A 13,326-nucleotide genomic window follows, 5' to 3' on the forward strand; every position below is an offset into this window, starting at 1 on the left:
CCCAACATGGGGTTCTAACCACGACCCTGAGATTAGAGTCTCATGCTCTACCGACTGAGCTAGCCGGCCACGTCATTCCAAGTGTAACCCTTCAATTCTCAAACACCTGTAATCTCACATGATAATGTGGTTAGCTGCTAACTCTAATTTAGTAGGGAAGAATCGCAAAGATCGTAAATAATAAACTTTATATATCACATACAATTATAGTATTGAGCCAAATTTTCCCAAATGCAAATTTGAGGCTCTGCGTGTAATCCATCTTTGAATGGAAGCTATTGTACAGCCCAGGAGCGTTACGGGTCCAGGGCCTTGCTAATGCTCCCTCAATTTAGGCCTCTGGATTAACCAATCCTAGAATGGTAGGCATTGTACAGCGTCAAGGGAAGAGTGACGTTTTTCAGAGCGTTGCTCAGGGGGCTCCAACCAGAAAATCTTTACTCCCAAGCCAAGTCCCCATGGATTGAGCTAATGCTGCCCCGATAGGAATGCGCCCAACGTGGGGCTCGACCCTGAGTTTGCTAATTATCCCTTAACTTCTATTCGCAAGGGAGAAGATAGTAAAAAGAGTAAATGATAAACTTTTGTGTCACATAGAATTATAGTGTGGGCCAAATGCGAATTTGAGGCTGTGCATTTAACCCATCCTTGAATGGGCTGCCACTTTAAAGCACCCAGGGAGCAGTTACGGGTCCAGGGCCTTGCTAATGCTCCCTCAATTTAGACCTCTGGATTTAACCAATCCTAGAATGGGTAGGCATTGTACAGCGTCAAGAGAGCAGTGACGTTTTCAGAGCGTTGCTCAGGGGCCAACCATAAAATCTTTACTCCTAAGCCAATCCCCAGGATTGAGCTAATTCTGCCCCGATAGGAATGCGCCCAACGTGGGCTCGACCCTGAGTTTGCTAATTATCCCTTAACTTCAATTTCGTAAGGAGAAGATAGTAAAAGAGTAAATGATAAACTTTGAGTCACATAGAATTATAGTGTGGCCAAATGTTAGGGTTCAGGGCCTTGCTAATGCTCCCTCAATTTAGGCCTCTGGATTTAACCAATCCTAGAATGGGTAGGCATTGTACAGCGTCAAGGGAGCAGTGACGTTTTCAGAGCGTTGCTCAGGGGGCTCCACCAGAATATCTTTACTCCCAAGCCAAGTCCCCATGGATTGAGCTAATGCTGAGCTGCCCCGATAGGTGCGCCCATGTGGGTCTTGACCCTGAGTTTGCTAATTATCCCTTAACTTCAATTTCGTAGGGAGAAGAGTAAAAAGAGTAAATGATAAACTTTGTGTCACATAGAATTATAGTGTGGGCCAAATGCAAATTTGAGGCTGTGCATTTAACCCATCCATGAATGGGCTGCCACTTTAAAGCACCCAGGAGCAGTTACGGGTCCAGGGCCTTGCTAATGCTCCCTCAATTTAGGCCTCTGGATTTAACCAATCCTAGAATGGTAGGCATTGTACAGCGTCAGGGAGCAGTGACGTTTTCAGAGCGTTGCTCAGGGGGCTCCAACCAGAAAATCTTTACTCCTAAGCCAAGTCCCCATGGATTGTGCTAATTCTGCCCCGATAGGAATGCGCCCAACGTGGGGCTCGACCCTGAGTTTGCTAATTATCCCTTAACTTCAATTTCGTAAGGGAGAAGATAGTAAAAAGGTAAATATAAACTTGAGTCACAGAATTATAGTGTGGCCAAATGTTAGGGGTTCAGGGCCTTGCTAATGCTCCTCAATTTAGGCCTCTGGATTTAACCAATCCAGAGTGGGCAGACATTGTACCGTGAAGAGTTACGTTTTCAGAGCGTTGCTCAGGGGCTCAATCCAGCAAGTCTTTACTCCCAAGCCAAGTCCCCACGGATTGAGCTAATAGGAAGACGCCCAACGTGGGCTCGAACCCACGACCCTGAGATTAAGAGTCTCATGCTCTACCGACTGAGCTAGCCGGGCCACGTCAGTCCAAGTGTAAGCCCTTCAATTCTCAAACAACCTGTAATCTCACATGATAATGTGGTTAGCTGCTAACTCTAATTTAGTAGGGAAAAGATACCAAAGATCGTAAATAATAAACTTTATATATCACATACAATTATAGTATTGGCCAAATTTTCCCAAATGCGAATTTGAGGCTCTGCGTTTAATCCATCTTTGAATGGGAAGCTATTGTACAGCACCCAGGGAGCGGTTTACGGGTCCAGGCCTTGCTAATGCTCCCTCAATTTAGGCCTCTGGTTTAACCAATACTATTGGGCAGCATTGTACGCGTCAAGGGAGTGACGTTTTCAGAGCGTTGCTCAGGGGCTCCAACCAGAAATCTTTACTCCCAAGCCAAGTCCCCATGGATTGAGCTAATGCTGCCCCGATAGGAATGCGCCCAACGTGGGGCTCACCCTGAGTTTGCTAATTATCCCTTAACTTCAATTTCGTAAGGGAGAAGATAGTAAAAGAGTAATGATAAACTTTGTGTCACATAGAATTAGTGTGGGCCAAATGCAAATTTGAGGCTGTGCATTTAACCCATCCTTGAATGGGCTGCCACTTTAAAGCACCCAGGGAGCAGTTACGGGTCCAGGGCCTGCTAATGCTCCCTCAATTTAGACCTCTGGATTTAACCAATCCTAGAATGGGTAGGCATTGTACAGCGTCAAGGAGCAGTGACGTTTTCAGAGCGTTGCTCAGGGGGCTCCAACCAGAAAATCTTTACTCCTAAGCAATCCCCATGGATTGAGCTAATTCTGCCCCGATAGGAATGCGCCCAACGTGGGCTCGACCCTGAGTTTGCTAATTATCCCTTAACTTCAATTCGTAAGGGAGAAGATAGTAAAAGAGTAAATGGATATGTTTGAGTCACATAGAATTACAGTGTGGGCCAAATGTTAGGGGTCCAGGGCCTTGCTAATGCTCCCTCAATTTAGGCCTCTGGATTTAACCAATCCTAGAATGGTAGGCATTGTACAGCGTCAAGGAGCAGTGACGTTTTCAGAGCGTTGCTCAGGGGGCTCCAACCAGAAAATCTTTACTCCTAAGCCAAGTCCCGATGGATTGAGCTAATGCTGCCCCTGGATGGCGCCCAACGTGGGGCCTCGACCCTGAGTTTGCTAATTATCCCTTAACTTCAATTTCGTAAGGAGAAAGATAGTAAAAAGAGTAAATGATAAACTTTGTGTCACATAGAATTATAGTGTGGGCCAATGCAAATTTGATGCTGTGCATTTAACCCATCCTTGAATGGGCTGCCACTTTAAAGCACCCAGGAGCATTACGGGTCCAGGGCCTTGCTAATGCTCCCTCAATTTAGACCTCTGGATTTAACCAATCCTAGAATGGTAGGCATTGTACAGCGTCAAGGGAGCAGTGACGTTTTCAGAGCGTTGCTCAGGGGGCCCAACCAGAAAATCTTTACTCCTAAGCCAAGTCCCCATGGATTGAGCTAATTCTGCCCCGATAGGAATGCGCCCAACGTGGGGCTCGACCCTGAGTTTGCTAATTATCCCTTAACTTCAATTTCGTAGGGAGATAGTAAAAAGAGTAAATGATAAACTTTGAGTCACATAGAATTATAGTGTGGGCCAAATGTTAGGGGTCCGGGCCTTGCTAATGCTCCCTCAATTTAGGTCTCTGGATTTAACCAATCCAAGAGTGGGCAGACATTGTACAGCGTCAAGGGAGCAGTGACGTTTTCAGAGCGTTGCTCAGGGGGCTCCAACCAGAAAATCTTTACTCCTAAGCCAAGTCCCCATGGATTGAGCTAATGCTGCCCCGATAGGTATGCGCCCAACGTGGGGCTCGACCCTGAGTTTGCTAATTATCCCTTAACTTCAATTTCGTAAGGGAGAAGATAGTAAAAAGAGTAAATGATAATCTTTGAGTCACATAGAATTATAGTGTGGGCCAAATGTTGGGTCCAGGGCCTTGCTAATGCTCCCTCAATTTAGGCCTCTGGATTTAACCATCCTAGAATGGGTAGGCATTGTACAGCGTCAGGAGCAGTGACGTTTTCAGAGCGTTGCTCAGGGGCTCCAACCAGAAAATCTTTACTCCTACCAGTCCCCATGGATTGAGCTAATGCTGCCCCGATAGGAATGCGCCCAACGTGGGGCTCGACCCTGAGTTTGCTAATTATCCCTTAACTTCAATTTCGTAAGGGAGAGATAGTAAAAAGAGATGATAAACTTTGAGTCACATAGAATTATAGTGTGAGCCAAATGTTAGGGGTCCAGGGCCTTGCTAATGCTCCCTCAATTTAGGCCTCTGGATTTAACCAATCCTAGAATGGTAGGCATTGTACAGCGTCCAAGGAAGCAGTGACGTTTTCAGAGCGTTGCTCAGGGGCTCAATCCAGCAAGTCTTAACTCCCAAGCCAAGTCCCCACGGATTGAGCTAATAGGAAGACGCCCAACGTGGGGCTCGAACCCACGACCCTGAGATTAAGAGTCTCATGCTCTACCGACTGAGCTAGCCGGGCCACGTCAGTCCAAGTGTAAGCCCTTCAATTCTCAAACAACCTGTAATCTCACATGATAATGTGGTTAGCTGCTAACTCTAATTTAGTAGGGAAGAAGATAGCAAAGATCGTAAATAATAACTTTATATATCACATACAATTATAGTATTGGCCAAATTTTCCCAAATGCGAATTTGAGGCTCTGCGTTTAACCATCTTTGAATGGGAAGCTATTGTACAGCACCCAGGGAGCGGTTACGGGTCCAGGGCCTTGCTAATGCTCCCTCAATTTAGCCTCTGGATTTAACCAATCCTAGAATGGGCAGGCATTGTACAGCGTCAAGGGAACAGTGACGTTTTCAGAGCGTTGCTCAGGGGGCTCCAACCAGAAAATCTTTACTCCCAAGCCAAGTCCCCATGGATTGAGCTAATGCTGCCCCGATAGGAATGCGCCCAACGTGGGGCTCGACCCTGAGTTTGCTAATTATCCCTTAACTTCAATTTCGTAGGGAGAAGATAGTAAAAAGAGTAAATGATAACTTTGTGTCACATAGAATTATAGTGTGGGCCAAATGCGAATTTGAGGCTGTGCATTTAACCCTCCTTGAATGGCTGCCACTTTAAAGCACCCAGGAGCAGTTACGGTCCAGGGCCTTGCTAATGCTCCCTCAATTTAGACCTCTGGATTTAACCAATCCTAGAATGGGTAGGCATTGTACAGCGTCAAGGGAGCAGTGACGTTTTCAGAGCGTTGCTCAGGGGCTCCAACCAGAAATCTTTACTCCTAGCCAAGTCCCCATGGATTGAGCTAATTCTGCCCCGATAGGAATGCGCCCACGTGGGGCTCGACCCTGAGTTTGCTAATTATCCCTTAACTTCAATTTCGTAAGGGAGAAGATAAAAAGAGTAAATGATAATCTTTGAGTCACATAGAATATAGTGTGAGCCAAATGTTAGGGTCCAGGGCCTTGCTAATGCTCCCTCAATTTAGACCTCTGGATTTAACCAATCCTAGAATGGGTAGGCATTGTACAGCGTCAAGGGAGCAGTGACGTTTCAGAGCGTTGCTCAGGGGCTCCAACCAGAAAATCTTTACTCCTAAGCCAAGTCCCCATGGATTGAGCTAATTCTGCCCCGATAGGAATGCGCCCAACGTGGGGCTCGACCCTGAGTTTGCTAATTATCCCTTAACTTCAATTTCGTAAGGGAGAAGATAGTAAAAAGTAAATGATAATCTTTGAGTCACATAGAATTATAGTGTGAGCCAAATGTTAGGGGTCCAGGGCCTTGCTAATGCTCCCTCAATTTAGACCTCTGGATTTAACCAATCCTAGAATGTGTAGGCATTGTACAGCTCAAGGGAGCAGTGACGTTTTCAGAGCGTTGCTCAGGGGCTCCAACCAGAAAATCTTTACTCTAAGCCAAGTCCCCATGGATTGAGCTAATTCTGCCCCGATAGGAATGCGCCCAACGTGGGGCTCGACCCTGAGTTTGCTAATTATCCCTTAACTTCAATTTCGTAAGGGAGAAATAGTAAAAAGATAAATGATAAACTTTGAGTCACATAGAATTATAGTGTGGGCCAAATGTTAGGGGTCCAGGGCCTTGCTAATGCTCCCTCAATTTAGTCTCTGGATTTAACCATCCAAGAGTGGGCAGACATTGTACAGCGTCAAGGGAGCAGTGACGTTTTCAGAGCGTTGCTCAGGGGCTCCAACCAGAAAATCTTTACTCCTAAGCCAAGTCCCCATGGATTGAGCTAATGCTGCCCCGATAGGTATGCGCCCAACGTGGGGCTCGACCCTGAGTTTGCTAATTATCCCTTAACTTCAATTTCGTAAGGGAGAAGATAGTAAAAGAGTAAATGATAAACTTTGAGTCACATAGAATTATAGTGTGGGCCAAATGTTAGGGTCCAGGGCCTTGCTAATGCTCCCTCAATTTAGGTCTCTGGATTTAACCAATCCAGAGTGGGCAGACATTGTACAGCGTCAAGGGAGCAGTGACGTTTTCAGAGCGTTGCTCAGGGGGCTCCAACCAGAAAATCTTTACTCCTAAGCCAAGTCCCCATGGATTGAGCTAATGCTGCCCCGATAGGATGCGCCCAACGTGGGGCTCGACCCTGAGTTTGCTAATTATCCCTTAACTTCAATTTCGTAAGGGAGAAGATAGTAAAAAGAGTAAATGATAAACTTTGAGTCACATAGAATTATAGTGTGGGCCAAATGTTAGGGTCCAGGGCCTTGCTAATGCTCCCTCAATTTAGGTCTCTGGATTTAACCAATCCAAGAGTGGGCAGACATTGTACAGCGTCAAGGAGCAGTGACGTTTCAGAGCGTTGCTCAGGGGGCTCCAACCAGAAAATCTTTACTCCTAAGCCAAGTCCCCATGGATTGAGCTAGCTGCCCCGATAGGTATGCGCCCAACGTGGGGCTCGACCCTGAGTTTGCTAATTATCCCTTAACTTCAATTTCGTAAGGGAGAAGATAGTAAAAAGAGTAAATGATAATCTTTGAGTCACATAGAATTATAGTGTGGGCCAATGTTAGGGGTCCAGGGCCTTGCTAATGCTCCCTCAATTTAGGCCTCTGGATTTAACCAATCCTAGAATGGGTAGGCATTGTACAGCGTCAAGGGAGCAGTGACGTTTTCAGAGCGTTGCTCAGGGGGCTCCAACCAGAAAATCTTTACTCCTAAGCCAAGTCCCCATGGATTGAGCTAATGCTGCCCCGATAGGAATGCGCCCAACGTGGGGCTCGACCCTGAGTTTGCTAATTATCCCTTAACTTCAATTTCGTAAGGGAGAAGATAGTAAAAAGAGTAAATGATAAACTTTGAGTCACATAGAATTATAGTGTGAGCCAAATGTTAGGGGTCCAGGGCCTTGCTAATGCTCCCTCAATTTAGGCCTCTGGATTTAACCAATCCTAGAATGGGTAGGCATTGTACAGCGTCAAGGAAGCAGTGACGTTTTCAGAGCGTTGCTCAGGGGCTCAATCCAGCAAGTCTTTACTCCCAAGCCAAGTCCCCACGGATTGAGCTAATAGGAAGACGCCCAACGTGGGGCTCGAACCCACGACCCTGAGATTAAGAGTCTCATGCTCTACCGACTGAGCTAGCCGGGCCACGTCAGTCCAAGTGTAAGCCCTTCAATTCTCAAACAACCTGTAATCTCACATGATAATGTGGTTAGCTGCTAACTCTAATTTAGTAGGGAAGAAGATAGCAAAGATCGTAAATAATAAACTTTATATATCACATACAATTAGTATTGGGCCAAATTTTCCCAAATGCGAATTTGAGGCTCTGCGTTTAATCCATCTTTGAATGGGAAGCTATTGTACAGCACCCAGGGAGCGGTTACGGGTCCAGGGCCTTGCTAATGCTCCCTCAATTTAGGCCTCTGGATTTAACCAATCCTAGAATGGGCAGGCATTGTACAGCGTCAAGGGAACAGTGACGTTTTCAGAGCGTTGCTCAGGGGGCTCCAACCAGAAAATCTTTACTCCCAAGCCAAGTCCCCATGGATTGAGCTAATGCTGCCCCGATAGGAATGCGCCCAACGTGGGGCTCGACCCTGAGTTTGCTAATTATCCCTTAACTTCAATTTCGTAAGGGAGAAGATAGTAAAAAGAGTAAATGATAAACTTTGTGTCACATAGAATTATAGTGTGGGCCAAATGCGAATTTGAGGCTGTGCATTTAACCCATCCTTGAATGGGCTGCCACTTTAAAGCACCCAGGGAGCAGTTACGGGTCCAGGCCTTGCTAATGCTCCCTCAATTTAGACCTCTGGATTTAACCAATCCTAGAATGGGTAGGCATTGTACAGCGTCAAGGGAGCAGTGACGTTTTCAGAGCGTTGCTCAGGGGCTCCAACCAGAAAATCTTTACTCCTAAGCCAAGTCCCCATGGATTGAGCTAATTCTGCCCCGATAGGAATGCGCCCAACGTGGGGCTCGACCCTGAGTTTGCTAATTATCCCTTAACTTCAATTTCGTAAGGGAGAAGATAGTAAAAAGAGTAAATGATAATCTTTGAGTCATAGAATATAGTGTGAGCCAAATGTTAGGGGTCCAGGGCCTTGCTAATGCTCCCTCAATTTAGACCTCTGGATTTAACCAATCCTAGAATGTGTAGGCATTGTACAGCGTCAAGGGAGCAGTGACGTTTTCAGAGCGTTGCTCAGGGGGCTCCAACCAGAAAATCTTTACTCCTAAGCCAAGTCCCCATGGATTGAGCTAATTCTGCCCGATAGGAATGCGCCCAACGTGGGGCTCGACCCTGAGTTTGCTAATTATCCCTTAACTTCAATTTCGTAAGGGAGAAGATAGTAAAAGAGTAAATGATAAACTTTGAGTCACATAGAATTATAGTGTGGGCCAAATGTTAGGGGTCCAGGGCCTTGCTAATGCTCCCTCAATTTAGGTCTCTGGATTTAACCAATCCAAGAGTGGGCAGACATTGTACAGCGTCAAGGGAGCAGTGACGTTTTCAGAGCGTTGCTCAGGGGCTCCAACCAGAAAATCTTTACTCCTAAGCCAAGTCCCCATGGATTGAGCTAATGCTGCCCCGATAGGTATGCGCCCAACGTGGGGCTCGACCCTGAGTTTGCTAATTATCCCTTAACTTCAATTTCGTAAGGGAGAAGATAGTAAAAAGAGTAAATGATAATCTTTGAGTCACATAGAATTATAGTGTGGGCCAAATGTTAGGGGTCCAGGGCCTTGCTAATGCTCCCTCAATTTAGGCCTCTGGATTTAACCAATCCTAGAATGGGTAGGCATTGTACAGCGTCAAGGGAGCAGTGACGTTTTCAGAGCGTTGCTCAGGGGGCTCCAACCAGAAAATCTTTACTCCTAAGCCAAGTCCCCATGGATTGAGCTAATGCTGCCCCGATAGGAATGCGCCCAACGTGGGGCTCGACCCTGAGTTTGCTAATTATCCCTTAACTTCAATTTCGTAAGGGAAAGATAGTAAAAAGAGTAAATGATAAACTTTGAGTCACATAGAATTATAGTGTGAGCCAAATGTTAGGGGTCCAGGGCCTTGCTAATGCTCCCTCAATTTAGGCCTCTGGATTTAACCAATCCTAGAATGGGTAGGCATTGTACAGCGTCAAGGAAGCAGTGACGTTTTCAGAGCGTTGCTCAGGGGCTCATCCAGCAAGTCTTCACTCCCAAGCCAAGTCCCCACGGATTGAGCTAATAGGAAGACGCCCAACTTGGGCTCGAACCCACGACCCTGAGATTAAGAGTCTCATGCTCTACCGACTGAGCTAGCCGGGCCACGTCAGTCCAAGTGTAAGCCCTTCATTCTCACAACCTGTAATCTCACATGATAAGTGGTTAGCTGCTAACTCTAATTTAGTAGGGAAGAAGATAGCAAAGATCGTAAATAATAAACTTTATATATCACAACAATTATAGTATTGGGCCAATTTTCCCAAATGCTAATTTGAGGCTCTGCGTTTAATCCATCTTTGAATGGAAGCTATTTACAGCACCCAGGGAGCGGTTACGGGTCCAGGGCCTTGCTAATGCTCCCTAATTTAGGCCTCTGGATTTAACCAATCCTAGAATGGGCAGGCATTTACAGCGTCAAGGAACAGTGACGTTTTCAGAGCGTTGCTCAGGGGCTCCAACCAGAAAATCTTTACTCCCAAGCCAAGTCCCCATGGATTGAGCTAATGCTGCCCCGATAGGATCGCCCAACGTGGGGCTCGACCCTGATTTGCTAATTATCCCTTAACTTCAATTTCGTAAGGGAAAGAATAGTAAAGAGTAAATGATAAACTTTGTGTCACATAGAATTATAGTGTGGGCCAAATGCGAATTTGAGGCTGTGCATTTAACCCATCCTTGAATGGCTGCCACTTTAAAGCACCCAGGGAGCATTACGGGTCCAGGGCCTTGCTAATGCTCCCTCAATTTAGACCTCTGGATTAACCAATCCTAGAATGGGTAGGCATTGTACAGCGTCAAGGGAGCAGTGACGTTTTCAGCGTTGCTCAGGGGGCTCCAACCAGAAAATCTTTACTCCTAAGCCAAGTCCCCATGGATTGAGCTAATTCTGCCCCGATAGGAATGCGCCCAACGTGGGGCTCAACCCTGAGTTTGCTAATTATCCCTTAACTTCAATTTCGTAAGGGAGAAGATAGTAAAAGAGTAAATGATAAACTTTGTGTCACATAGAATTATAGTGTGGGCCAAATGTTAGGGGTCCAGGGCCTTGCTAATGCTCCCTCAATTTAGGCCTCTGGATTTAACCAATCCAAGAGTGGGCAGACATTGTACCGTGAAGAGTTACGTTTTCAGAGCGTTGCTCAGGGGGCTCAATCCAGCAAGTCTTTACTCCCAAGCCAAGTCCCACAGATTGAGCTAGTAGGAAGACGCCCAACGTGGGGCTCAACCCACGACCCTGAGATTAAGAGTCTCATGCTCTACCGACTGAGCTAGCCGGGCCACGTCAGTCCAAGTGTAAGCCCTTCAATTCTCAAACAACCTGTAATCTCACATGATAATGTGGTTAGCTGCTAACTCTAATTTAGTAGGGAAGAAGATAGCAAAGATCGTAAATAATAAACTTTATATATCACATACATTATAGTATTGAGCCAAATTTTCCCAAATGCAAATTTGAGGCTCTGCGTTTAATCCATCTTTGAATGGGAAGCTATTGTACAGCACCAGGGAGCGGTTACGGGTCCAGGGCCTTGCTAATGCTCCCTCAATTTAGGCCTCTGGATTTAACCAATCCTAGAATGGGTAGGCATTGTACAGCGTCAAGGGAAGAGTGACGTTTTCAGAGCGTTGCTCAGGGGGCTCCAACCAGAAAATCTTTACTCCAAGCCAAGTCCCCATGGATTGAGCTAATGCTGCCCCGATAGGAATGCGCCCAACGTGGGGCTCGACCCTGAGTTTGCTAATTATCCCTTAACTTCAATTTCGCAAGGGAGAAGATAGTAAAAAGAGTAAATGATAAACTTTGTGTCACATAGAATTATAGTGCGGGCCAAATGTTAGGGGTCCAGGGCCTGCTAATGCTCCCTCAATTTAGGCCTCTGGATTTAACCAATCCAAGAGTGGGCAGACATTGTACCGTGAAGAGTTTTTCAGAGCGTTGCTCAGGGGGCTCAATCCAGCAAGTCTTTACTCCCAAGCCAAGTCCCCACGATTGAGCTAATAGGAAGACGCCCAACGTGGGGCTCGAACCCACGACCCTGAGATTAAGAGTCTCATGCTCTACCGACTGAGCTAGCCGGGCCACGTCAGTCGAAGTGTAAGCCCTTCAATTCTCAAACAACCTGTAATCTCACATGATAATGTGGTTAGCTGCTAACTCAATTTAGTAGGGAAGAAGATAGCAAAGATCGTAAATAATAAACTTTATATATCAATACAATTATAGTATTGAGCCAAATTTTCCCAAATGCAAATTTGAGGCTCTGCGTTTAATCCATCTTGAATGGAAGCTATTGTACAGCACCCAGGGAGCGGTTACGGGTCCAGGGCCTTGCTAATGCTCCCTCATTTAGGCCTCTGGATTTAACCAATCCTAGAATGGGCAGGCATTGTACAGCGTCAAGGGAGAGTGACGTTTTCAGAGCGTTGCTCAGGGGGCTCCAACCAGAAAATCTTTACTCCAAGCCAAGTCCCATGGATTGAGCTAATGCTGCCCCGATAGGAATGCGCCCAACGTGGGGCTCGACCCTGAGTTTGCTAATTATCCCTTAACTTCAATTCGTAAGGGAGAAGATAGTAAAAGAGTAAATGATAAACTTTGTGTCACATAGAATTATAGTGTGGGCCAAATGCAATTTGAGGCTGTGCATTTAACCCATCCTTGATGGGCTGCCACTTTAAAGCACCCAGGGAGCAGTTACGGGTCCAGGGCCTTGCTAATGCTCCCTCAATTTAGACCTCTGGATTTAACCAATCCTAGAATGGGTAGGCATTGTACAGCGTCAAGGGAGCAGTGACGTTTTCAGAGCGTTGCTCAGGGGGCTCCAACCAGAAAATCTTTACTCCTAAGCCAAGTCCCCATGGATTGAGCTAATTCTGCCCGATAGGAATGCGCCCAACGTGGGGCTCGACCCTGAGTTTGCTAATTATCCTTAACTTCAATTTCGTAAGGGAGAAGATAGTAAAAAGAGTAAATGATAACTTGAGTCACATAGAATTATAGGTGGGCCAAATGTTAGGGGTCCAGGGCCTTGCTAATGCTCCCTCAATTTAGGTCTCTGGATTTAACCAATCCAAGAATGGGCAGACATTGTACAGCGTCAAGGGAGCAGTGACGTTTTCAGAGCGTTGCTCAGGGGGCTCCAACCAGAAAATCTTTACTCCTAAGCCAAGTCCCATGGATTGAGCTAATGCTGCCCGATAGTATGCGCCAACGTGGGGCTCGACCCTGAGTTTGCTAATTATCCCTTAACTTCAATTTCGTAAGGGAGAAGATAGTAAAAGAGTAAATGATAATCTTTGAGTCACATAGAATTATAGTGTGGGCCAAATGTTAGGGGTCCAGGGCCTTGCTATTGCTCCCTCAATTTAGGCCTCTGGATTTAACCAATCCTAGAATGGGTAGGCATTGTACAGCGTCAAGGGAGCAGTGACGTTTCAGAGCGTTGCTCAGGGGGCTCCAACCAGAAAATCTTTACTCCTAAGCCAAGTCCCCATGGATTGAGCTAATGCTGCCCGATAGGAATGCGCCCACTGGGGCTCGACCCTGAGTTTGCTAATTATCCCTTAACTTCAATTTCGTAAGGGAGAAGATAGTAAAAGAGTAAATGATAAACTTTGAGTCACATAGAATTATAGTGTGAGCCAAATGTTAGGGGTCCAGGGCCTTGCTAATGCTCCCTCAATTTAGGCCTCTGGATT

General features: G+C 46.1%; 4 non-coding genes across 4 annotated transcripts; all 4 read right to left on the reverse strand.

Moving 5' to 3' along the window:
* Positions 1 to 1,875: 1,875 nt before the first annotated feature.
* trnak-cuu lies at positions 1,876 to 1,947 on the reverse strand. Its single transcript has one exon. It is a non-coding gene; the product is annotated as a tRNA-Lys (tRNA).
* A 2,442-nt stretch (positions 1,948 to 4,389) lies between these two features.
* On the reverse strand, positions 4,390 to 4,462 carry trnak-cuu. Its single transcript has one exon. It is a non-coding gene; the product is annotated as a tRNA-Lys (tRNA).
* Positions 4,463 to 7,493: 3,031 nt separating this feature from the next.
* On the reverse strand, positions 7,494 to 7,566 carry trnak-cuu. Its single transcript has one exon. It is a non-coding gene; the product is annotated as a tRNA-Lys (tRNA).
* A 4,068-nt stretch (positions 7,567 to 11,634) lies between these two features.
* On the reverse strand, positions 11,635 to 11,707 carry trnak-cuu. Its single transcript has one exon. It is a non-coding gene; the product is annotated as a tRNA-Lys (tRNA).
* Positions 11,708 to 13,326: the final 1,619 nt, after the last annotated feature.

This window comes from Micropterus salmoides, unplaced genomic scaffold (genome assembly GCF_014851395.1).
Source record: "Micropterus salmoides isolate LMB-PRFRI ecotype aquatic unplaced genomic scaffold, ASM1485139v1 Ms_hic_scaffold_4584, whole genome shotgun sequence".
Classification (NCBI taxonomy): domain Eukaryota; kingdom Metazoa; phylum Chordata; class Actinopteri; order Centrarchiformes; family Centrarchidae; genus Micropterus; species Micropterus salmoides.